Source organism: Lupinus angustifolius, unplaced genomic scaffold (genome assembly GCF_001865875.1).
Source record: "Lupinus angustifolius cultivar Tanjil unplaced genomic scaffold, LupAngTanjil_v1.0 Scaffold_21_138, whole genome shotgun sequence".
NCBI lineage: Eukaryota > Viridiplantae > Streptophyta > Magnoliopsida > Fabales > Fabaceae > Lupinus > Lupinus angustifolius.
The window spans coordinates 18534-44390 of record NW_017719677.1 but is presented as its reverse complement, the minus strand read 5'-3'; the positions used below and the strand labels follow the sequence as shown (position 1 = coordinate 44390).

General features: G+C 36.4%; 1 long non-coding RNA gene across 1 annotated transcript; it reads left to right on the top strand.

Moving 5' to 3' along the window:
- Positions 1-13: 13 nt before the first annotated feature.
- LOC109338302 lies at positions 14-25857 on the top strand. The gene is made up of 3 exons (XR_002106541.1): positions 14-24; positions 5653-5658; positions 25753-25857. It is a non-coding gene; the product is annotated as an uncharacterized LOC109338302 (long non-coding RNA).

Sequence of the window (25857 nt, the reverse complement as noted above, 5' to 3'; positions counted from 1 at the left end):
CATCACTAATTATTTCGAGCATTTGTTTGATAGTGATGTGCAGGGTCTTCCTACTCTGGATGGTGTTGAGTTCAGAAGTTTATCATTGAGTGAGCTTTGTAACATAAGTTATGACTTCACATAGGAGAAGATAAAAACTGTAGTTTGGAGTTGTGCTGCTGAGAAGAGACTAGGATCGAACAGATTCAATTTTTATTTTTTCCAACATTTTTGGGAGGAATTGAAGCATGATATCTTTCTCATTGTACGTGAATTCTAGATCATGTGTAAGTTGCCGAAAACTCTTAGCTTCATTTATTGCTCTAATTCCTAAAATAAAAACCCAAATAGGATTCAAAATTTCGTCCAATATCTTTAGTGGTGTCTCTTGATAAGATTCTGGCCAAAGTTTTGGCAGGAAGGCTTAATGTAACATAGTGATTTTCTATGCACATTATATTAAATATTTAATTGACAAACAATTAATTTTAGAAATTAATTGGTATGGATTTAGGCTAAAACTGAGTTGATTTTTAGTTTTATATTGTGATTTCCTAATTTATAGTAAAGTTTCATAATTTTCCGAGACTGAAAGTTTTTGGGCCTCTTCTGGGCCCAAATTCACCCTAAATTCAGTCCAAAGGGTGATTTTTGAGTTTCGTAACTTGTAATCAAATTCTAATTTGTGCATTGGCTTTGAAATATTAATTCGAGTCAAAATAGAGACCAAGTTTATCCATAACTCATTTCTAGATATGTTTCACTCAAAAATTCAAATTTCGACATTCTAAATGTAACCCTAAATCGATAGATTTTTAATCTCCGACCAAGTTTTAACCGAAAATAGTCGGGCATGGTTTTAATCACGATGTTATCGCATTAGTCTCATCATTATCCATAAGTCAAGCTTGCTTGTTGAAGAAGCAAAAGCACAACCTTTTTGCACAATCCTCAAAATCACTCTTCAACTCCTTACATCACCAAGATTTTGGAAATCTCTCTTGGATTTTTCCACTTGTTTCTGGCTTGAAAAACCATAGCCTTGGACTAGTTTAGAATAGTTTATTTTCGGTTCTGATGTTAAAAAATATAATGTTGGTGTTTGAATGTGTTTAAAGGTGATGATTTGTATATCAAAGAACCTTTAAGGAGTTTTTGAACCATGTAAAGTTTGGATTTTTTTCACTTGCGTTTGGCTTGAAAAACCATAGCCTTGAACAAGTGTATAATGGTTCATTTTCTATTTAATGCTAGAAAAGTTAATGTTGGTGAAGGTGATGATTGGTACATCAAAGGAACCTTTAATGTGTTTTATGATAAGTTGAAAAACCAAAAGTTTCCTTGGCATTAGGTCTAAAAATCGTGCCCTATATGTGTTTAGGAAAAGTTTAGTTTCTATCTATGAAATCCAAAACGTTTATGACTTGAGTGTTTTGAAAGTGTAAAATAGTGTTGTTAGTATGCTTAATGGATGTGTTATCAACACTAAAGAACCATATTAAGGAAAAGGATGAGTTTTTGTTGAAAACGTGTTGTTAAAAGTATTATGTGTTAAGGTTTTGATTAGTAAATGATGTCCTTTGACTTCCAAGTTCAAGTAATGATTTGGGATAAAAGATGACTTATAAAAGTTGAATTTTTAAACTTAATGTGTTATAAAGTCTTTGATGGTAGATTAGTTATAATATGGACGTTGTTAAGATAAGCTTACTTTACAGTAGTAAGTTTAACTTAAGAAATCTTGATTTAAAATGTTGTTCTTGGTTAGGTGATCAACAATATCAACCCTTGTGGTTACTAATAGAAGGAAATGTGTTGAGATGACCATAAAGTTTTGTTGAATCCACTTGAATTAGCTTACTTTAAAGTGGTAAGTTTAACTTATGAGATCTTGAGTTAAAATGTTAGTTTTGGTTAAGAAATTTACCATAAAGTGGTGAATATGCCTTAAAAAGTCTTCATGAAAATAATAAATGGTGTTAAAGTTTAAAGTACAAGCTTTGTTAAAGTCTTAGTTTAAAAAGGATTGTTTTCTTAAACAAGACTTTTGATGATAAAGGATGGTTCACGAATATGTAATCTTGAATCAGATGGATGAAAGTGATTGAGTTCATAATATGTTAAAAGATGTAATTACCTTAAGGTTATCATGCAAAAATTTAATTCGAAAACCAGTAATTTGTTTTTGTGTTTACTTCCGAAGCCTCCAAAGTTGGACAACCTACTCGTTCACACTTAAAGGGAATCACTCACTCGTCAAACTACAGTGAGGAAGATTACATCGTGACATAGTGGTGTCAAAATATGACATTCGGACCTCCTAAACTACCTCAAAAGTTTGGAGTTGTTTTGGGTATTAAGAAATCATGTACTTAATCAATTATATGTTTATTTGGATTAAGTACGTATGGTTTCTTAATCCATATCGTTTAAAGTTAGGTCTTTGTGTGGAGTAATGTTATGGTTATATATGGATGAACATTACTCGAGTAACCGTAACTGGATATTCGATTAATGTGTGAGTATAATCGATTATCAGAGCCCTTGCTTGAGTGTCAGGCTCTCGCCTGGGCGTAAAGTCTCAAATAGTTGGGCGTACTATTATTTCTTAAGCAATAGCTCTCGCTTGGGCGAGAGGTCCCAGTAAATTTTGACTAGTTTTTGTAGCTTGAGCGCCATTCTCTCATTTGGGCGAGAGGCCCTAGTAATTTTATCTTGTAACTGAGATAATCGATTAATGTATAAGTATAATCGATTATCAAAGCCCTCGCTTGAGAGATAGCTCTCGCTTGGGCGAAGAGGTCATAGTAATGTGATTTTTCAACAGTGATAATCGATTAACGTGTAGGTATAATCGATTATCAGAGCCCTCACTTGAGCGACAGCTCTCGCCTGGGCGAGAGACCTCCAGGAAGATTGTTGTAATTTTTACCGTTTGAGTGCCAACTCTCACTTGGGAGAGAGTCTAATGATAACCTTTCTACCAAGGTTTCATTTACTTCCAGTTCTAGTTTCTCAAACCCATTCTTCTTCAATAAAACCTATACAACTCCTTCGTTGGGGATAATATACTCTGAAGGTGTAAACTTCATAAGAAAGAGCAATTACATTAGACTCTTGGGAGTTTGTACAAGAGGTTCATCATAACCAAAGTAATGAGTGCTAAAAGTTACGTTGTTAAGGACGAGGCCCAAATGGTTATGTTATCCTACATAGCGATGGTTTAGGCTATCCAGGGTGATACAATGATAGTTCATAGTGGAGACGAGGTTTTCCTCTGTCGATGATGAGATCAGGTCCCACTAGAAGCATTCTTGACGGGGATGTCTTAGGATGGACCGATCAATCTAAAAGAATGATTAAAAGATTTAATCTGCTAACTAGGGTGATACAATGATAGTTCATAGTGGAGAGGAAAATTACGGGAGACGAACTAGCCCCAAGATGTCGAGAGGGACGAGGATGGCAGTGATGCGTTAGCAAAGCCTTGAGGGAGAGTCTAGGTGAGACGAGTCCCCTATATTCCTGGATGAGGTATTCTGTTGGATTGGACAGCTCTTACAGAGCAAAGTAGACCTCTTTACAATGAGGATCGATGAAAAGGATGCCTAGAAAGTGTTTCACACGACACCGTCCTAAAATGGACAGTTCCTTTGGAACAAATCAATCATATATCCTTGCAAGAAATAAGTTGGTGTGTTCAAATCGGCTTGTTATGGGATCTGTACTCTCGGTTATTTCCGAATAGTTTGTTGGTAGGATATATGTGTAAGGATGGATGAAATAAACATAACATGCATACATTGAAGTTGTGGATTTTGATCCTCATAGTCTGACTTACAACATCTTTCATCATTTGCATTTATATATGAGATAATATAGCATGTATATTATGTGTGTTATATCTGAATGTGATATTTTATATGATTCCACGTTGTCGATGAAAAATATTTATTAGATGTCTTACTACCTTTCCTTCTACTTGTTTTTGGTACACATTCTCGTCAAGATGGACTGATCGGCGAGGATTCAGAGCTACTCATTCTCGATGTCTTAGGAGGGGGCATGGAGGATTGCCGAAAATCGCTACACCCACACAGGCCCTTGTGCCTTGGAGTTGGAGTTGGTGTGTGATGGCATCACGATGCGCTTCCCATCCCATCATGCAGACTTAGAGGCTTCCTTCACTCTGCGAGATTAGAGGCTGGTACCTACCATATAATCTACCCAGTCCGCGACTCCATGTGGACCAGCTGCTGTAGGGCCATCGACAAGGTGAAGGAGTTGGAACGATGTCATCTGTTCCCCACTATCTAGGAGAGCCACTCAACGGACCATGCCCGAACCGTAGGCAGATGCGAGAACATGGATTAGGTCGCAGAATTCGGCCTATGACACGATGGAGGATATGGAAGTTGAGGAGGAGGATTGTGTGGAGTTGACCTGCATATAGGATTCCATCAAAGTGGTAGATCTCTCCTCTGAATCTGAGATGAAGAAGGATTCGAATGAGGGTTCTAGTGTCCCCATTGACACTGGAGGTAGCAGTTATGAGCCATTTCCTTTTCCGTTTTGTTTATTGGGGTTAGGGTCTCTATGTAGGGTACTTTTGTAGTGTTGAATACCTCAGCCTATTTTGTATAGTTTTAGTTTAGGCGATGATTAGATTATGCCTTGTATTTTGTATAACATTTTACTTGACCAAGCAACACCTCGTTAAATGTGTTGTAGGGTCAAGTCTAATTATTAACGAAGAAGTACTCATAAAAGTGTTGTGCCATATTCAATTACTATTAGGTATCAGTTATTTACTTTCCGTAGCTTATAAAAATGTGACATCTTGAAAAGGACTGGATTTAAGGAAAATAATTTGAGGTTGATATGTTACATAAAAGAAAAAAAAATTACCCATTTTTCCAAGAGATTAATTATACTATTTTATGAAGTAATTTTCGGGGCGTTACATTAATTGGTAGTAGAGCACATTTTTTCCTATCTGGCCTTGGGCATGACCTTACATGCTTTCTTGTGTTACTTTATGTATTTAAGTGTTTGGTAGTAACATTCGAGCGAAAATGCAAACCATGGGAAACTTTGGCAGAAGAGGCATCTCACCCCCGTCTGATGTTTGCAGATTTACGATGGTTGGACGTGGAGCTGCTAACCTCAGCTTCATGGCTGCAATGAGAGCAGCAATTCAAAGTGTGAATGCTAACTTGCATCAATTGAATCAGCAGTAACAACAACAACCAACTCAAGGACCGACTCAGTATAGAGGTTTGGACGAGTTCTGTTGTCGCCAACCGCCAAAGTTTAAAGGAGGTTTTGTCCTGATACTGCATACGACTGGATCCAAGAGTTGGAAAGAATATTTCGGGCACTGATGTGCACTGAGGAACAAAAGGTCACTTATACGACCTATATGCCGGTGAAGGAGGCTGAACATTGGTGGGAGTTTGCTAGACACCAGATAATGCATGAGCAACAAGTTGTAAACTGGACAACTTTCAAGCAAAGATTTCTACAGAAATACTTTCCTGCAGACATGAGGACAAAGAAAGAGATGGAGTTCCTACGTCTACAGTAGGGGAGCATGACTGTTGGGGAATATGCTACCAAATTTGAGGATTTGGCGAGATATGCCCCAAACTATAATCAAGTTGGGAACGAAAGGTCCAAGTGTGCCAAGTTTAAGGTTGGACTCAGACAAGACATGAAAGTGATGTTCGTACATCAGCAGATACCATATTTCGCAACCCTGGTCAACAAGTGTCTACTATATGAAGAGAGTGTAAAGGCATGGAATGCAGCACTGGAAAGTGTCATTCCACCCGGAAATTCCTATGGACCCCAAAGGAATTTCGGTCCATGGAATGGAAGGGTTAAGCCATTCAACCGCATCTAGAAGCCCTATGCATCGTCATATGGGAACCATTATAGAAAATTCAAGCCTTACAACAATGGAGGCTTCCGACCATGAAATAACAATAACAATAACAATAACAATAACAATAACAACAACAACAAAATGAGCACATCAGTTGGGAACTCTAATAACAATACACCACCTTGGTGCTTGAAGTGAAAGGGTAAGCATTTTAGCGTCAACTTCCCCGTATGCTATCATTGTAACTAGCCTGGACACATCAACCCAATGTGACCGAAGCTGAAAACAGAAGATGTGAATATTGATCAAGCAGTAGGACCTAAGGCCAAAGGAAGGGTGTTCAACATGAGTCGAGTTGAGATTGAGAACAACGAGGACCTCATACAAGGTGAATGTTGTATTAATGAGATTTCCGTATATGTGATGTTTGATTCGGGAGCGACCCATTCTTTTATATCTAATGATGTTGTAAACCGATTAGAATTGCCTATAGTGTCCATACGCTATGACCTGATTGTATCAGCACTCGCCAACGAACCCGTCATAGTGTAACTATGTGTTCCCATCGTCCCCTAATACTGGATAATCGAACCTTTGTAGTAGACCTGATATGTCTACCCTTATCCCAATTAGATATCATCTTAGGAATGGACTAGTTATCCAATAACCATGTTCTCTTGAACTGCTTTAATAAAATAGTAATTTTTAGCGATCCTAAAAACCCCACTGAATCCTATTATGAAACCGAAAGCAACACTGCCAATCAAATGAAGAAACTGTTGACAGATGGAACTCTAGTATTTGTGTTGCTAGCATCATTGGAGAAGAAACTTGGAGAAAATATTCAAAGCCTACCCATAGTTAGGGATTTCTCCGAAGTCTTTCTGGACGATACTCCTGGTTTGCCTCTAGTGCGGGAGATAGAGTTTGATATCGATCTGGTTCCTAGAATTGGACCGATCTTTATAGCTCCCTATAGGATGGCACCGTTAGAGTTAATGGAGTTGAAGAACCCATTGGAAGACTTACTACAGAAACAGTTCGTCAGGCATAGTGTTTCTCCATGGGGTGCTCTGGTGTTATTTGTGAAGAAGAAGGATTGGAGCATGTGGTTGTGTACTAACTAACGATGGTTGAACAAAGTCACCATCAAGAATAAGTACCCATTGCCAAGAATTGACAACTTGATGGATCAACTGAGAGGCGTTACCGTATTTTCAAAGATCGTTCTTCGATCGGGGTATCACCAAATATGAGTGAAGTCGAAAGATATTCGAAAAATAGCTTTTCGGACGCGTTATGGCCATTACGAATACCTCGTGATTCCATTTGGTGTAACCAATGCTCCTATGGACTTCATGGATTACATGAGTAGGATTTTTCACCCATACCTCGACACATTTATAGTCGTGTTTATTGACGATATACGGATCTACTCGAAGAATCAAGAGGAACATGCGAAGCATGTGAGAATAGTATTGCAAAATTTGAAGGACAACCAACTCTATGCCAAAACATGGCATGGGTTGTGTGTTGATGCAACTAAAAAAGATGGTGGCTTATGCTTCAAGACAATTAAAGCCACATGAGCAGAATTATCTTACGCATGACTTGGAGTTGGTTGCGATCAGTTTTGTTCTTCAGATCTGGAGGCAGCATCTCCATGGGGTGGGATTTGAAGTCTTCAGCGATAATAAAAGCTTGAAGTATATGTTTGACTAGAAGGAACTGAACATGAAGCAAAGACGATGGTTGGAATTTCTCAAGGACTACAACTTTGACCTTCAGTACCACCCTGAGAAAGCTAATGTGGTGGCTGATATCTTGAGTAGGAAGTCTCTGCACATGTCAACCATTATGGTCAGAGAAATGGAACTAATAGATGAATTTAGGAAATTGTGCCTCGTTGTTCAAGTAAGACCTAAGAGCTTGACTTTAGATATGCTTACAATAACCAATGAGTTTCTGGAACAACTTAAAGGTTTGAAATTCTAGGGCTTTTCCTATCGATCAACATAAAGTACTCTTTGAAGAGACTGGTAGATCTATACATCAAAGAAATTGTCTGATTGTATGGGATTCCTACCAATATCATCTCAGATAGAGATCTGTGTTTCACTTCAAATTTTTGGAAGGGCTTGTAGACGGGTTGAGGCAGCAAGTTGAGTATGAGTTCGGCTTACCACCCGCAGACTGATGGCCAATCTGAACGGACTATTCAGTCATTGGAAGACCTAATTAGAGCATGTATGTTGGAACACACTGGAAGTTGGGCGGACTATTTGCATCTGATAGAGTTCACCTACTACAACAGCTTTCATTCGAGTATAGCATGGTGCCATATGAAGCTCTTTGCGACAGAAAGTGCAGAACACCATTATGTTGGTTTGAAGCATGAGAAAATATGATACTAGGACCTGATGTGGTTCAGAAGACGATGAAAAGGATAAGAATGATAAGGGAAAACATGAAGGCAACTCAGAGTAGGCAAAAGAGCTACTATGACAAAGGGAAGAACCCTCTCAGTTTTGAAGAAGGAGATCATGTCTTCATAAGGATGGTTCCAAAAAATGGCATTGGCAGAGTGATTAAAGCCCGTAAGCTTGCCCCTAACTCATAGGACCTTACCAAATCCTTAAGAAAGTTGGACCAATAGCTTACCAAATAGCCTTGCCCCCTTTATTGTCAAACCTACATAATGTCTTCCATGTGTCCCAACTCAGAAAATACATTGGTAACTTGTCGCATATCATTGAACCTGATTCAATCTAGCTAAAGGATAATCTCACTTTTGAAACTATACCCTCCAGAATTGCTGATCAAAGTTTGAAAATGTTGCGAGGCCAGGAGATTGCCTTAGTTAAAGTCATATGGAGCCAAACAAATGGAGAAGATGTGACTTGGGAAGTCGAGAACAACATGAAGGAGTCCTACCCTTTTCTATTTTCTTAATAGGTATGTTTAATTTTCGAGGATGAAAATCTTATAAGTTGGGGAGGATTGTAACACCGTAATTTTCCGTGCACATTTTATTAAATATTTAATTGACAAGCGATTATTTTTAGAAACTATTCAGTATTGATTTTGGTTAAAATTGAGCTGAATTTTAGTCTTGTATTGTGATTCCTGATTTATGGTAAATTTTCATAATTTTCTGAGACTGAAAGTCTTCGGGCCTCTTTCGGACCAAAATTCACCCTAAATTCGGCCCAAAAGGTGATTTTGGAGTTCTATAACTCGGAACAGAATTATGATTTTACCATTGGCTTTGAAATATTAGTTCGAGTCAAAATAGATACCAAGTTTGTCCATAACTCATCTATAGATATTTTTCACTCAAAAATTCAAGTTTTGACTTTCTAAAAGTAACCTTATATTGGGAGATTTTTAATCTTCGGCCAAGTTTTAACCGACAATACTCGAACATGGTTTTAATCATAGTGTGTCATCGCATTAGTCACATCACTATCCATGAGTCAAGCTTGCTTTTTGAAGAAGCAAAAGTATAACCTTTTTGTACAATCCCCAAAATCATTCATCAACTCCTTACGTCACCAAGAATTTGGAAATCCCTCTTGGCCTTAAGGGAGAACATTTTTTCTCCTCACTTTCTCACTTATATATTAAGCTTTTCAAAGAGATATCAAGGTAGTCTCTCATTGTTTTTTCATTCCCTTCCACGTACATTAGTAGATAGTTATCGGTTTTTTATGTCGTTGATGAGACTGTTTTATTTTAATGTTTGGATCCAAGTAATTTGTTATTGTTAAACCATGTAAATCATTTATTTTTCCACTTATTTTTGGCTTGAATATCCATAGCCTTGAACAAGTGTAGAATAGTTGTTTTTATGGATTTAATGCTAGAAATATAATGTTAGTATTTGAATATGGTTAAAGCTTGAAAAACCATAGCCTTGGACAAGTTTAGAGTAGTTTATTTTTTGTTCTAATGTTAGAAAATATAATGTTACTGTTTGAATGTGTATAAAGGTGATGATTTGTATATCAAAGGAACCTTTAAGGAGTTTTTGAACCATGTAAAGTTTGGATTTTTTCACTTGCTTTTGGCTTGAAGAACCATAGCCTTGAACAAGTATAGAATGATTTATTTTCTATTTAATGCTATAAAATTTTAATGTTGGTGAAGGTCATGTTTGGTACATCAAAGGAACCTTTAATGTGTTTAATGATAAGTTGAAAAACAAAAACTTTCCTTGCCATTAGGTCTAAACATCGTGGCCTATATGTGTTTAGAAAATGTTTAGTTTCTATCTTAAAATCCAAAATATTTATGACTTGAGTGTCTTGAAAGTGTAAAATAGTGTTGTTAGTATTCTTAATGGATGTGTTATCAACACTAAAGAACCATATTAAGGAAAATTATGAGTTTTTCTTGAAAAAGTGTTGTTGTAAAAGTATTATGTGTTAAGGGTTTGATTAGTAAATGATATCCTTTGACTTCCAAGTTCAAGTAATTATTTGGAATAAAACATGACTTATAAAAGTCTTGACTTTTAAAACTTAAAGTGTTATGATGTCTTGGATGGGAGATTAGTTATAGTATGGACGTTGTTAAGATAAGTTTACTTTAAAGTGGTAAGTTTAACTTAGAAATCTTGATTTAAAATGTTGTTCTTGGTCAGGTGATCAACAATATCAATCCTTGTGGTTACTAATACAAGGAAATGTGTTGAGATAACCATAATTTTTTGTTGAATCCACTTGAGTTAGCTTACTTTAAAGTGGTAAGTTTAACTTAAGAGATCTTGAGTTCAAATGTTAATATTGGGTAAGAAATTTACCTTAAAGTGGTGAATGTGCCTTAAAAAGTCTTCATGAAAATAATAAACGGTGTTAAAGTTAAAAGTACAAGCTTTGTTAAAGTCTTAGTTTAAAAAGGATTGTTTTCTTAAACAAGACTTTCGATGATAAAGGATGGTTCACGAATATGTAATCTTGAACTAGATGGATGAAAGTGATTGAATTCAGAATAGGTTAAAATATGTCTTTAACTTAAGATTATCATGCAAAAAATTTATTTGCAAACCACTAATTTGTTTTTGTTTTTACTTCCGAAGCTTCCGAAGTTGGACAACCTACTCGTTCACACTTAAAGGGAATCACTCACTCGGTAAACTAAGGTGAGGGAGATTACATCTTGACATAGTGGTGTCAAAATATGACATTCAGGCCTCCTAAACTACCTCAAAAGTTAGGAGTTGTTTTGGGTATTAAGAAATCATGTGCTTAATCAATTGTATGTTTATTTGGATTAAGTACGTCTGGTTTCTTAAGCCATATCGTTTAAATTTAGGTCTTTTGTGGAGTAATGTTGTGGTTATCCAAGGATGAACATTAGTCGAGTAACCATAACTGGATAATCGATTAACACGTGGGTATAATCAATTATCGAAGCTCTCGCTTGAGCAATAGGCTCTTACCTGGGCGAGAAGTCTGTAGTGATGTTGGGTGTGCTTTTGTTGCTTAAGCTTCAGCTGAAAGTTCAAATAGTCAAGACCTGCACATTTACGGCTAACCAGACTTTTGATTAAGCAAACACACATATAAGAAAGCTTGAAGGTCGTACAACGAACAACAAGCCGAAGACTCATAGGTTGCATATATATATATTTAGGACTTTATTATATTTACTTGTATTACATGTCCTAAGATGATTGCCTTAGATTGAGTCTAGGTTAGGTAAACCTAGGTGGAAAGTCTCACAAAAACTAATATAGAAAATGATTAAAATTGAGACATATCATCTAGATATCTTATGATGAATAGGCTCATGCATACATATACATAGTTTCATTCATTAAAGGTAATATATTTTGAAAAGCTATGTAAAGCATGTGCATATCATATAGGTAGTTTACCATACATTGCTTACATCTAAGAAAAACATTTTTAACTCAGTATAATCGATTAAGTGGTTAGTGAAGTCGATTATCTAGAATTAAGTTACTAACTGATCTAATGTTGTTAGCACGTTAATCGATTAAGACACCATATAATCGACTAAGATGTAACTAAAAACTGATTTTAACCATCCATTAATCGATTAAATGGAAGGATAATTGATTAATATCAGTATCAGTAGGCATAGCATAAATTATGTAATTCTTGCCAATGTGGCATAACATGCATGTTTCGAAAATTGTTAGAAAGCATACATTTTCATAGATTGCATTGCAGTGAGAAAGTGCATTTAAAAAACCTATGGAGTGAAAGCATTCCGATATAGGCTTAGAGATTAATATCATTGCATATAGTCTCTAGTTTTCTATGCATCAAATTCTTGCATGTTGTTCTTGATTTCTTTGAGAGATTTGTGAGGAAAATATTTTTCTAAAAAGAATGCGAATCAGTTTTAGAAAACCTAATGCTTTAATTTCATTTAGAATTAGGTTCTTGTGGATTTTCTGCTATATGTTTTAGATTGAGTTTTCAATTGTTGAATCTGAGTATTAAGTACTCAAGTCAACTCAATACATTTGGTTTGAAGAAGGAAGTTGATCTCTTTGTGAATTGTTTCACTATGAGAGAGATCTTTGTAATCTTCTCAGAAACTAAGAGGTCTTAGTTCGAATGATATCATGGCTGGGGCCGATTGCAAAAGGATAGGAGATCCTAGTAGGCGATTTAGTTAGGTCAAACTTAGGTTGTCAAGCTCGTAGGGATCAACTTAGTTTTCTGATTTTGTAATTGGAAGTGTGTTTGTAAAACTTACAATTGCAATAGTTGAAGAAAAATCTCCCGATATCAGAAGGGGAGGCCTGGATGTAGTTTATATTGGACCACAAATGAACCAAGATAAAATTCCTTGTACACCTCTTTCTAATCCCTGATATTTTTACTTTTCGTCTTTACCTTGTCGATTAATTGTGTTAATATAAGTTGCATGCTATAATTTGTTTATTGTCTTTCTACAATCTCTTTAATCAATTAACTGTATAAAGAATCGATAATCGGTAACTTACTGTGCAAGAAACCAAAGAATCAAGTTGTGCGAGTGTCAGGATAATCGATTATCCACAAGCATAATCAATCATATCCGAGCATAGTTTAATCGATTAAGACCAAGCACAATCGATTAACTGCAGTCTATTTTAGTTTTGCGCAAATATAGGAAAAGCAGAAAAAGTGATCCGCGACACCTATTCAACCCCATTCTAGGTGTATTCTGACATGCTGATACCCAACAAGTTGTATCAGAGCTAGTACGAAAGTGCTAGCTTGACCACGTACTCGTTTGATCCTAGAGGGTACTACGATGGGTTCCACAAACACGTTTGGCGGTGATGGTGCATCCATCAACCGCCCTCCAATTTTCAGTGGCGAGGGGTACACCTACTGGAAGGTGCGCATGAAAATATTCATTCAGGAAATTGACAATGGAAGGTGCGCATGAAAATATTCATTTGGGAATCCATGGTCAATGGTCCTTTCGTTCCACGTCACTTAGTGGTTGATGAACCTAAAGAGAAACAAAAATGTTTATAGACTGATGATGAGCACAAAAAGGTTCATCATTACGTACGTGCCAAAAACATTATCACATCGGCCATATCATACAATGAATCCTTTAGGGTGTTATATGGCCAAAACGCTAAAGAAATGTGGGACACTTTACAAGTGACTCACAAAGGCACGAGCGAGGTTAAGAGCGCTAGGCTAAATACGCTAGCACATGAATATGAGCTATTCCGCATGTTATAAAATGAATCAATTAGTAAAATTCAAAAGCGATTTACTCACATTGTTAACCATTTAGTTGCCCTAGATAAAAATTTTGCTGAAGGAGAGTTAACTAACAAAGTTTTACGTTGCCTTGACAGGAAATGGCAGTCGAAAGTAATTGTGATCATGGAGTCGAAAGACTTAGATTCCATGCCTTTAGCGACTCTGTTTGACCATGAACGAAGATTCAGACCGGAAGAAGAAAAATATCTCTCTCAAAGCAACGTGCTCGCAAGATCAAGAAGAGGATGATGATTCTGATTCCGACCTGGACAAAAAACCATGAATCTCCTAGTTTGAAAATTTGGCAAATTCAAGAGGTTTCGGAAGAAAGAAGCTCGTGACTCAACCAAAAAGGGCAAGATCCCAAAGGAGCGCTTCACTTGCCATGAATGTGGGAAGGTTGGACACATGAGGCTACAATGTTTAGTCTATCTCAAGAAGGTTGAATCAGAAAAGAGCATTGCTCGAGATTTTAAATCAAAAGTAGCATACATCATGTGGAATGCTCCCAAGGAGGAAACTACATCGAGCGCATCAGATGACGAGGAGTCTACAAAGTTGTGCCTTAAGGTCAAAACACAAGAAGCTTGCAGCTTTAGTGGACAAGATGATGCAAATAATGTATATTCTGATACTTCATATTCTACTGATGACTCTCCAACATATGATGAGTTATATAATGCATTTTTTGAATTACATGAAGAACTTAAAAAGCTTGCTAGGATTAACATTGATAGAAAATGGTTAATCCTATTGCATGAACAATAAATCTTTAAAATACATAAAGAGTTAGATGTGTTAAAACTTGAAAATGAAATCTTAGACTTAATCTTATCTTGTAGCTCATGTAATTGCTCGAAAGATAATTTACATCAACCTACTCTATGCGATACTTGCGAGACGTTACAAATTGAAAATTCAAATTTAAAAGAAAAACTCGCAAAGCTTACCTACAGTAGATTTAACCTTGACACGTTACTTGTTGAATCAAGAAATTCTGGTAACCATATGGGATTAGGTTATAAACCCCAAACTAGCAAGAAAAGACCATATAGGAAATCTGTAGTCTATAATTGTAAAAAGTCACACACTCAAATGCTTACTTGTTTCTATTGCAGCACTTATGGCCATAACTTCATGTTATATCAGAAAATATGGTGTGCTTGATGGTTCTTACATTTGAGTTAAGAAGGGACAAAATACCATGGTTACTACCAAAAAGGGACCTAATATCAATTGGGTACCTAAGCAAGTCAAGTAATTTGTTTTGCAGGTATGCCTACGAACGCATGGGCATCATTCATACTTAGATAGCAGGTGTTCAAGGCATATGACAGGTGACAGATCGAAATTCCTAGATCTATCACTCAAATAAAAAGGGTATGTCACTTATGGCGACAATAATCGAGGGAAATACTTGGAGTTGGAACTATTGGTAATGCTTCTCAATCTGTAATAGAGAACGTGCTCTATGTGGAAGGCTTGAAGCACAACTTATTAAGCATAAACCAATTGTGCGATAAAGAGAAGAGGAAGGTTTTGTCTGATGATGTTACAGGTGCTTTGGAAGAAGCATACTCTAAGGAATTGGAAAAGGACAAAGAAGTATCCACTCCTATGACATCCTCATGCTATTTAGACAATGATGATAAATGGAAAGCGACAGAGGTAACTAAATATCATGGCATGATAGGCTCATTATTATACTTAACTATGAGTTGCCCTGATATTATGTTTAGTGTTTACATGTGTGCTAGATATCAATGTATGCCTACGGAATCACACTTTACATCTGTTAAACATATCATGAGATATTTAAAGGGAACGCTTAATATGGGACTATGGTATCCTAGGGATGCCTCATTATCCTTGGTAGGTTATTCTGATTCTGACTTTGCTGGGTGTAAACTAGATGGGAAAAGCATTAGTGGAACTTGTCACCTGTTAGACAGCTCCTTAGTGCCATGGCATAGCAAAAAGCAAGCTTGTGTTACTTTATCCATTGCCGAAGCGGAGTACATTGACGCTGGTGTGTGTTGACTGAAATCCTATGGATGAAGCGACAACTTATGGATTTCGGTCTCTCTTTAGAAAAGATACCGACTAAATGCGATAATACAAGCGCCATAAACCTATCCAAGAATCACATCTTGCATTCTAAAACTAAGCCTATAGAGGTAAGGCGTCATTTTTTTCGTGATCATGTACAAAAAGGTGATTGTGTACTTGAATTTGTTGACACCACTAAACAACTAGCTGATATTTTCACCAAGCCCTTTTCACAAGACTCGTTCTTTGTTCTTAGGAGAGAACTTGGAATTCTTGATGAAAAATATCTTAACTAGTTTGATTAATGGTGTTTTGTGTCTTTAGTATGATAAATGTGCTTATCTATATGTTGTATGTAAATGTATATTTCCATTTGTGCTTGATAAATTGCATTCATGATTACTTGTTTATGTGTTAGAAGTGCGTAACTCTGTATAGAATAGGTTACTTGGTTATGAGTCTTATCATACCTTGTTAATCTAAAAAACATACTCAAATATGCACTTTTACTGATGTTAATCGATTACCATGTATGATAATCGATTAAACTGAGTTCTGGTAGCTTAAACTCTCTAAAATCTCTATCTTGAATTGATTAATTATTCCTTTAATCGATTAACTAGGCTCAGTTGCATAAGATTTTAACAGGTCTTAATCGATTAACATAAGCCTTAATCGATTAACGACAGTAAAACATAACAGATTCAGCGTGTGTTTGAGAAAGTTTTTCAAACCCTAAAATCTCAATTCCTACCTTTTCTCTGTCTGGTCGTGAAATTGGTCGTTTCCTTCACTATACTAATCTAAAATGAGTGTCCTTAAGCCTAGTTAGCCACCTATTAGCCCCCAATCCTCAAGAAATCCAAAAATCTAGTTCTTCCCAACCTAAAACCCTAACAAAAAATCACCCCCAATGGATTACATAATCGATTAGAGCTGTCTAATATCAGAACAATGGTTGATGGTAAACAAAAGAGAGTCAAAACCACTACTAATTGTCCAAGAAGGTCTAAATTCGGCTCTAGTTCTGGCCACGGTGATAGGAGGGATCGAGGTGATCCCTACTATTCACTGATTTTGCAAGAAACTCATCTAGCAATGTTTCAAGAGAGGAAACCAACCTATATCCGATATGCAGATAGGGCTTGGATACTATCTCAAGGATTCGAGTTTGCACATGGATTGGAAGTTCAGGGTGTGACCCAGTTTTTGGAGCTTAATGGTAAGGTATACCATGCTCTTGTTAGGGAATTTTATGCAAACCTTAGATACAAAGATAGAACTTAATGATCTATGGATTCAGGAAAGCTATTTGAGTTGAATGAAAAACTATTTTTGGATGTGGGTGCATTAGCTAGTGATGGTTCCTGCCTTGGAGACTGCTCGAATGAGTTATGGAACTCATTCGATGCGACTAAAATGTACAAATCGTGTCTTCGGAGACCTCACATGTATGTGCAAGGTGAGCTAACTAAATCTAGATCATTATCTATTGAGAATCGTCTTCTGCACTATATTGTAGCGTATATTCTGGTTCAAAGGAACACTAACCATGCTCAGCCTACTATAAATGACCTGAAATTCATGTTTGTTGTCCGAGAAAATATAAGGATCAAATGGTCTGAGGAGATTCTAAAGGTTATGAATGGTATCTCAACCTCATCAAACAAGTTGCTTGCATATGTAATATTCATATTTCATATTATTAACCATCTAGAAATAGATACGTCTGATACGTTGATTATTACAACGAACTCTCGTGAGCACTTGATTGGAGATAATCTCATCCGCAAAATGGGTATTTACAAGTTAACAATGCATGTGAATACTAGGAGGATCATAACACAACCGTGGATTTGGAGTTATCTGATGAAGATGTTTCTATGAATGAATTGATTCTAGAGAATCAGGGAGAGGCTTTTGCTATGCCTCAAGAACCTTCATTCGGGATAATGCTATGGAACAGAGGCTCAATTATCTCATTGACACACACTATGAGTCTCTTAGGAACATGCTTGCTTAAATGAACATGCTTGGAGAGGCAAAATGATTGCCTAAATGAAGAAATCAATCGTTTGGACTTCCTCATTCGGACCACTCATGACATAATGCATCCTCAAGAAAGACGTCCTCCTTCACCATCTTAGGATTAGTCTATGAGTGTTTAGCCTATAGGGTGTTATATTTTGTCGTCTAATATTGTGTTTTGGGTCTTATACTTCATGTTATTTTTTAGCATTGTGATCTTTTGGCTTGTAATATGTTGTTGAACTCTATTTTGGTACTTGTTTCTTTCTTTTCATAAATATTATGCTTTGTTGGACTATTCCTAATTATGTCGAATAGTTTATAAATTTTGGTTTTATGAGTATCTTGACCATATCTTGCGTTTATGTCATATGTGTTTGATTAATACATGTTTAACCTAACTATATCAGAATTGTTAATCATTCTATAACTGATTGAATATTTACATGTTGGATGTGTCATATTAACCTAGTTCATATGCTATTTTTTGTCAGTTTAATCGATTAACTGCTCTCGATAATCGATTAAATGCAGAGATTTTGTGCATCTGTTCAATTTTATAAAAACTGATTAATCAAATCAAAGCTTGTACCTTCAGATTAACTACAGTTTCTTATCACAAATTTTATATCTCTTCTTAGTTTTGACCAACTATTTTCACGTAATTGTCTATACTTTTTGATAATGTCAAAATGGGGAGAAAGGTTGTTTGTCGTTTGATGTGTTTCAGGTTGATGAGCTTCAGCACGTAAGTTTACTACCTACTTGTGTGTATTTCACCTCATAGCTTGGTTGAGGGGGAGAACAAAGTAAGGGGGAGCAGCGCAACTTGGACATATAACCAACCTAAGAAAACAAATGTTGATCATCATCAAGCTTATCAAATAAGATATTGGTAAAGTGTTTGTCATCATCAAAAGGGGGAGATTGAAAGTGAAAAGAGTCAAGACCTGCACATTTAGGGCTAACCGGAGTTTTGATGAAGCAAACGCACATATAAGAAATCTTGAAGATCATACAACGAACAACGAGCCAAAGACTCCTAGGTTGCATCTATAGATTTAGGACTTTATTATATGTACTTGTAATTAGAAGTCTTAAGATGATTGCCTTAGATTGAGTATAGGTTAGGTAAACACAGGTGGAAAGTCTCACAAGAACTAATATAGAACAAGATTAAAATTAAGACATATCATCTAGATATCTTATGAGGAATAGTAGTGACGGATCTTGATCAAAATTTTAGGAGGGACAATAAAATTTATATGCAACTTGTAACTAAAATTAATTTAGTGATGAAAAATATAAAGAAACATACATTATTAGATTATAACTAAAATTTTCATTTATTTCCTTTTCAATATTAATCACTATGTTGTCTGCAATAAATCCATCTTTTGTCTTCATACCTAATTTTGTTTGGTTGTTTTTTTTTGTTGAAAATGATGTTTATGTTAGTTGAACCACAATAGTTAAATAAGACGAATGATTTGATAAAACAAAATATGACTAACAACATTTTGTTGAAAGTTTTTCAAACTTGAATGGCTAACGACACCAATAATAAAATGTTAAAATTGACATCTAAAACTAACATTCTCTTGCTCATTAAAATCCATAGCATATAATTGTTGGACAAAAATACATATATGTTCAATATCAAATGACTTATAAACATTCTTAGGATATATTATCAATACATATGTAATCTCTTTCATTAAGTGTAAAGTAATTTCGAAATCACATGAAGTCATATTATTATAAGCAACATCAACATCTACATATGTAAAAGAATTAGATCAATTATGTATAATTTTTAGAATGACACACAAGTTGGACCATATTTATTTATTAAGCTTCATATTAAAGAAATGTGTGAGTGCAATTAGTATCTCCATAAAGACGTCATTTGGGTGTAGGTAAATGCAGGTGCATGTGTTCTGCCAAAAATGGTATCACTCTATGTGTTACTTATTATGATTGATTAAAAAAATGTATATTGTAATTTATAAGTTTAATAATTAAGTACATTTATGATCAATCACAACAAACAACCCACAGAGCCATGTATTTTATTGAACAACAAATATGTTCAAGTTGGGAAATATTAAGGGAGGGCAACTGCCCCCACCCATCCCTATAATCCATCGCCACTGATGAATAGGCTCATGCATACATATACATAGTATCATGCATTAAAGATAATATATTTTGAAAAGCTATGTAAAGTATGTGCATATCATATAGGTAGTTTACTATACATTCCTTACATCAAAGAAAAACATTTTTAAATCAGTATAATCGATTAAGTAGTTAGTGTAATTGATTATCTAGAATTCGGTTACTAAATGATCTGATGTTGTTAGCACATTAATCGATTAAGACACCATATAATCGACTAATATATAACTAAATACTTATTTTTAATAGTTCGTTAATCGATTAAATTGAAGGATAATCGAGTAATGTCAGAATCAGTGGGATTAGTATAAATTCTGTAATTCTTGTCAATGTGGCATAACATGCATATTTCGAAAATTGTTAGAGAGCATACATTTTCGTAGATTGCATTGCAGTGAAAAAGTGCATTTAGAAAACCTACGGAGTGAAAGCATTCTGAATTAGGCTTAGAGATTAATATTATTGCATCTAGTCTCTAGTTTTCTATGCATCAAATTCTTGCATGTTGTTCTTGATTTGTTTGAGAGATTTGTTAGGAAAATATTTTTCTAAAAAGAATGTAAATCGTTTTTGGAAAACCTAATGCATTAATTTCATTTAGAATTAGGTTCTTGTGGATTTTATGCTGTATGTTTTAGATTGAGTTTTAAATTGTTGAATCCAAGTATTAAGTACTCAAGTCAACTCAATAGATTATATTTGAACAAGGAAGTTGATCTCTTTGTGAATTGTTTCACTACGAGAGAGATCTTTGTAATCTTCTCAGAGGCTAAGAGGTCTTAGTTCAAGCGATACCAAGGCTGGGGCCAATCACGAAAGGATAGGAGATCCTATTAGGCCATTTAGTTAGGTCAAACCTAGGTTTTCAAACTCATAGGGGCTAAGTAAGGATCAGCTTAATTTTTCTGATTTTGTAATTGGAAGCGTGTTTGTAAACTCACACTTGCAATAGTTGAAGAAAAATCTCCTGAGATTAGAAGGGAAGGCCTAGATGTAGTTTGCAGTGGATCGCAAACGAACCAGGATAAAATTCCTTGTGCACCTCTTTCTAATCCCTAATCTCTTTATTTTTCGTCTTTACTTTGTTGATCAATTGTGCTAATATGAGTTGCATGCTATAATTTGTTTATTGCCTTTTTGTAATCTCATTAATCAATTAACTGTATAAAGAATCGGTAATCGGTAACTTGTTGTGCAAGAAACCAAAGAATCAATTTGTGCGAGTGTCAGGATAATCAATTATCTCCAAGCATAATCGATTATATCAGAACACTATTTAATCGATTACGACCAAGCATAATCGATTAACTGCGGTTTGTTTCAGTTTTGTGCAAATATAGGAAAAGTGGAACTAGTGATCCGCGACACCTATTCAACCCCCCCCCCCTTCTAGGTGTATTCTCACCTGCTGATACCCAACAACAGATCTCGCTTGGGCAAGAGGTCCTAGTAATATTTGACTAGTTTTCTTCGCTTGAGCGCCATTCTCTCGCTTGGGCGAGAGGCCCTAGTAAGTTTATCTTGTAATTGAGATAATCGGTTAACGTATAAGTATAATCGATTATTAGAGACCTCTCTTGAGCGACAAATCTCGCTTGGGTGAAGAGGTCCCAGTAATGTGATTTTGTAACTGTGATAATCGATTAACGTGTAGGCATAATCGATTATCAGAGCCCTATCTTGAGCAAGAGCTCTCGCTTGGGTGAGAGGTCTCCATGAAGATTGATGTAATTTTTATCGTTTGAGTGTCAGCTCTCACGTGGGAGAGAGTCCAATGATAATCTTTCTACCAAGGTTTCATTTTCTTCAAGTTCTAGTTTCTCAAACCCATTCTTTTTCAATAAAACCTATACAACTCCTTCATTTGGGATAATGTACTCCAAAGGGGTAAACTTCGTAAGAAAGAACAATTAAATTAGACTCTTGGGCGTTTGTACACGAGGTTCATCATAACCAAAGTAATGAGTGATAAAACTTACATTGTTAAAGGCGATGCCCGAATGGTTATGTTTTCCCATGCAGCGAGATCGTATGACCGTAAGAAGCTTTTCCATTGGGCCGTCCAAGGTGATACATCAGTGGTTCGTAGTGGAGACAAGGTTTTCCTCTGTCGATGATAAGATCAGGTCCCACTAGAAGCATTCCCGGCGGGAGACGAACAAGCCCCGAGATGTCGAGACGGTCAGTGATAGTGGTGATGCGTCATCAAAGCCTTGAGGGAGAGTCTAGGTGAGACGAGTCCCTGTATTTCTGGATGAGGTATTCTGTTGGATCGGATAGCTCTCACAGTGCAAACTAAACGATCTTTGACAACCCCTCTTTGCAATCATGATCGATGATAAGGATACTCAGAAAGTGTTTTATACGATACCGTCCCGAAATGAATAGTTCCTTTGGAACAGATCGATCATATATCCTTTTGAGGAATAAGTTGGTGCATTCAAATCGGCTTGTTATGGGACCTGTACTCTCGGTTATTTCTGAATAGTTTATTGGGAGGATATTGGTGTAAAGATGGATAAAATAATTATAGCATTCATACATTGAACTTGTAGATTTTGATCCTCATAGTCTGAGTTACAACATCATTCATCATTTGCATTTATGTATGTGATAATATTGAATTTATATTATGTGTGTTATGTGTGAACATGATATTTTTATAATTTCATGTCGTCTATGAAAAATATTCATTAGATGTCTTACTCACTCTCCTTCTACTTGTTTTCGGTAAACGTTCTCGTCTAGATGGGCTGATCAGCGAGGATTCAGATTTATTGATTCTCAATGTCCCAGGAGGGGGCATGGAGGATTGACGGAAATCGCTATACCTACAAAGGGCCTTGTGCCTTGGAGCTGGAGAAGGTGTGTGACGGCACCATGATGCATTTTCCATCTCATCATGCATACTTAGAGGCTTCCTTTACTTTGCCATATTGGAGGTCGGTACCTACCGTATCATCTACCCAGTTTGTGACTCTGTGCGGACCAGCTAATGTAGGGCCATCGACGAGGCAGATGCGGGAACATGAATTAAGCCGCAGAATTTGGCCTATGACACGATGGAGGAGATGGAAGCTGAGGTGGAGATGGAAGGTGAGGAGGAGGATTGTGTGGAGTTGATCTGCATAGAGGACTTTATAGAAGTGGTAGATCTATCCTCTGTTAGGAGCCATTTCCTTTTCCATTTTTCTTTTTGGGGTTAGGGTATCTGTGTATGGTACTTTTATAGTGCTGAATATCTCAACCTATTTTGTATAGTTTCAGTTTAGGTGATGATTAGATTTCGCCATGTATTTTGTACTAGCATTTTACTTAATCAAGCAACACCTCGTTAAACGTGTTGTAGGGTCAAGTCTAATTATTAATGAAGAAGTACTCAGAAAAGTGTTATGTCATTTTCAATTACTATTAGGTATCAATTATTTACTTTTCGCAGTTTATAAAAATGTGACGTCTTGAAAAAGGAATGGATTTAAGAAAAATAATTTGTGGTTTATACATTACATAAAAGAAAAAAAATACCCATTTTTATAAGAGATTAATTATACTATTTTATAAAGTAATTTTCGGGGCGTTACACTTAAAGTGGTGTTGCTCGAGTTAATTTCATCGATTAAGTCTTCATTTTTATGTGATTGAAATATCCCTAATGGCCCCATTGTGTTGAATGAGGTGATTCATTCTACTAAGAAGTCAAAGGATGAATGTCTTATCTTTAAGGTGGACTACGAAAAGGCGTACGACTCTGTTAGATAGGAATTTTTTGACTTTATGCTTGGAAGAATGGGTTCTCGGGTAATTGAAGAAAGTGGATCTATACTTGCTTATCATCCATGTCTATATGACTCTTAATTAATGGGAGCCTTTTTCTCAATTTTCAATGTCCACATGCATTCGTCAAGGGGACCTAATGGCTCTGTTTCTTTTTTAACGGTGACAGAAGGTTTTGCAGGGTTGGATCGAAGTGCTACTCACCAATATTTGTGTGAGGGTTCAAAATTGGTAGTCAAAACGTTGACGTAACGAATTTGTAATTTGTTGATGATATTGTAATATTGTGTAAATTGTCTTCTACAAACTTGTGGACTATCAAAATAATTCTCAAGGTCTTCGAACTAGCTTCAGGTTTGAAGGCAAACTATTAAAAGTGTTTCTTGGTGGGAATTAGAGTCCTAAACAGTTTTGTCTCAACAACATCAAATTTCCTATTATGCAAGGTATAGATTATTCTTTTCCCTTATTTGGGGATCTTGGTTGGAGCAAATCCGAGAAGATATGCTACTTAGAATGTTGTGATTGACTCGATTAGGAAAATATTAACAGAGTGGAAATGCAGCCATATTTCGTTTGGTAGGAGATTAGTGCATCTAAATTTGGTTATGTCTAGTATTCTAATTTATATGTTATCGTTGTATAAAGCCCCAAAAAGGTGATCAGTAAAATTGAAAGTATCTAGAGAAGCTTTTATTGGGAAAACAAAAGAGGAAAAAATGTATAGCTTAGTTTTCTTGGGATGATGTGTGCAAGCCGGTGTTAAGACTCATAACAAACCTGAATTGAAACACATGTATAAAGGAGGTAAGAGGAAAACGTGGTTGTTAAATAACCAACTTTCCCTCCATTTCTCTAGTAGTTATGACAGTTAGGAAACTATTAATAGGAGGTTAGCCTAAGGGTAGGGGTATTGGAGAGTTAAGCAACTGATTGAGGAATCAGTAGGGAAATAGGATCGTGGGATCCTCTATCTTGTATCTACATTCACACTACTTTGTAATTCTTTCTTCTCAATAAAAATCATAGAACCCTACCACATGTCTAGTTGATTGTGGGTTAGGGGCAATTTCTTCAATTCTGTCTAAATTTATCTTACCTAGATACCAGTGTTTATCACTGGTATCAGAGCACTATTCTGGTGCCTGTGGAAAATAACCACCCACGCTGTAGTTGAGTTCGTCGTATGGTTTCTACTCGAAGCATGGCCAAAGAAAATGATAGTGGAACTTAGGGGAAGGGGGGCCAAGAAGGAGAGGAGATACGAATGAGAATGGAGTTGAATGAAGCACATACTCAGAAGTTAGAAGATTTGATGATGGCAATAGCCACGAAATTGGGGGTCACCACAGAGGAGCCATCCTTTGAGGTGGGCAGTGAGAATGAGGAAGAGGTAGATAGCCATCATCGAGGTCGAGGCCATGACAAATGGAGGAGGTTGGAAATACCTATATTCTCGGGGGATGATGCATATGGATGGATACAAAAGCTGGAGAGGTATTTTGCACTGAGGTCCATTTCTGACACTGAAAAGATGAGGGCCGCTATGGTAGCTTTGGAGGGGAAGGCCCTTAGTTGGTATCAATGGTGGGAAGGGTGTAATCATTACCCTACCTGGGAGGGATTTAAATTGGCGGTTGTGAGAAGATTTCAGCCAGCTATGGCTCAAAATCCGTTTGAGTTACTCTTGTCTCTCAAGCAAGAAGGGGGAGTAGAAGCCTATGTGGAGGAATTCGAGAAGTTTGGAGGGGCCTTACGAGGAATCAATCACGATTTTGTTTGGGGAATATTCGTAAATGGGCTTAAGGAGGAGATAAGGGTGGAGGTCAGATTATATGAATTGAAGACCTTGCGAGAATTGATTCAGAAGGCCATCTTGATTGAGCAGAGGAACCTGGTGGTGCACAGAAAGACTCAAACAGGGTATTCTAGGTCTTTTGGTTCTTCCAGAACAAATTCCTATAGCAAGGTGGTTACCTTGGAACCAACTGCAACTAATAGCTCTAGGAAGGAGGGCTCATCTGTAGGAAGTGTGACTACACCCCTCAGGAACACGCTGGACCTAGGTAACTCTAAAATGGGGGGAGACTACAGAAGATTATCTAGTGCAGAGATGAAGGAGAAGAGGGAAAAAGGGCTCTGTTTTAGGTGTGATGAGCCCTTTTCCAGAGATCATAGGTGCATAAACAAGCAATTCCATATGTTACTAAT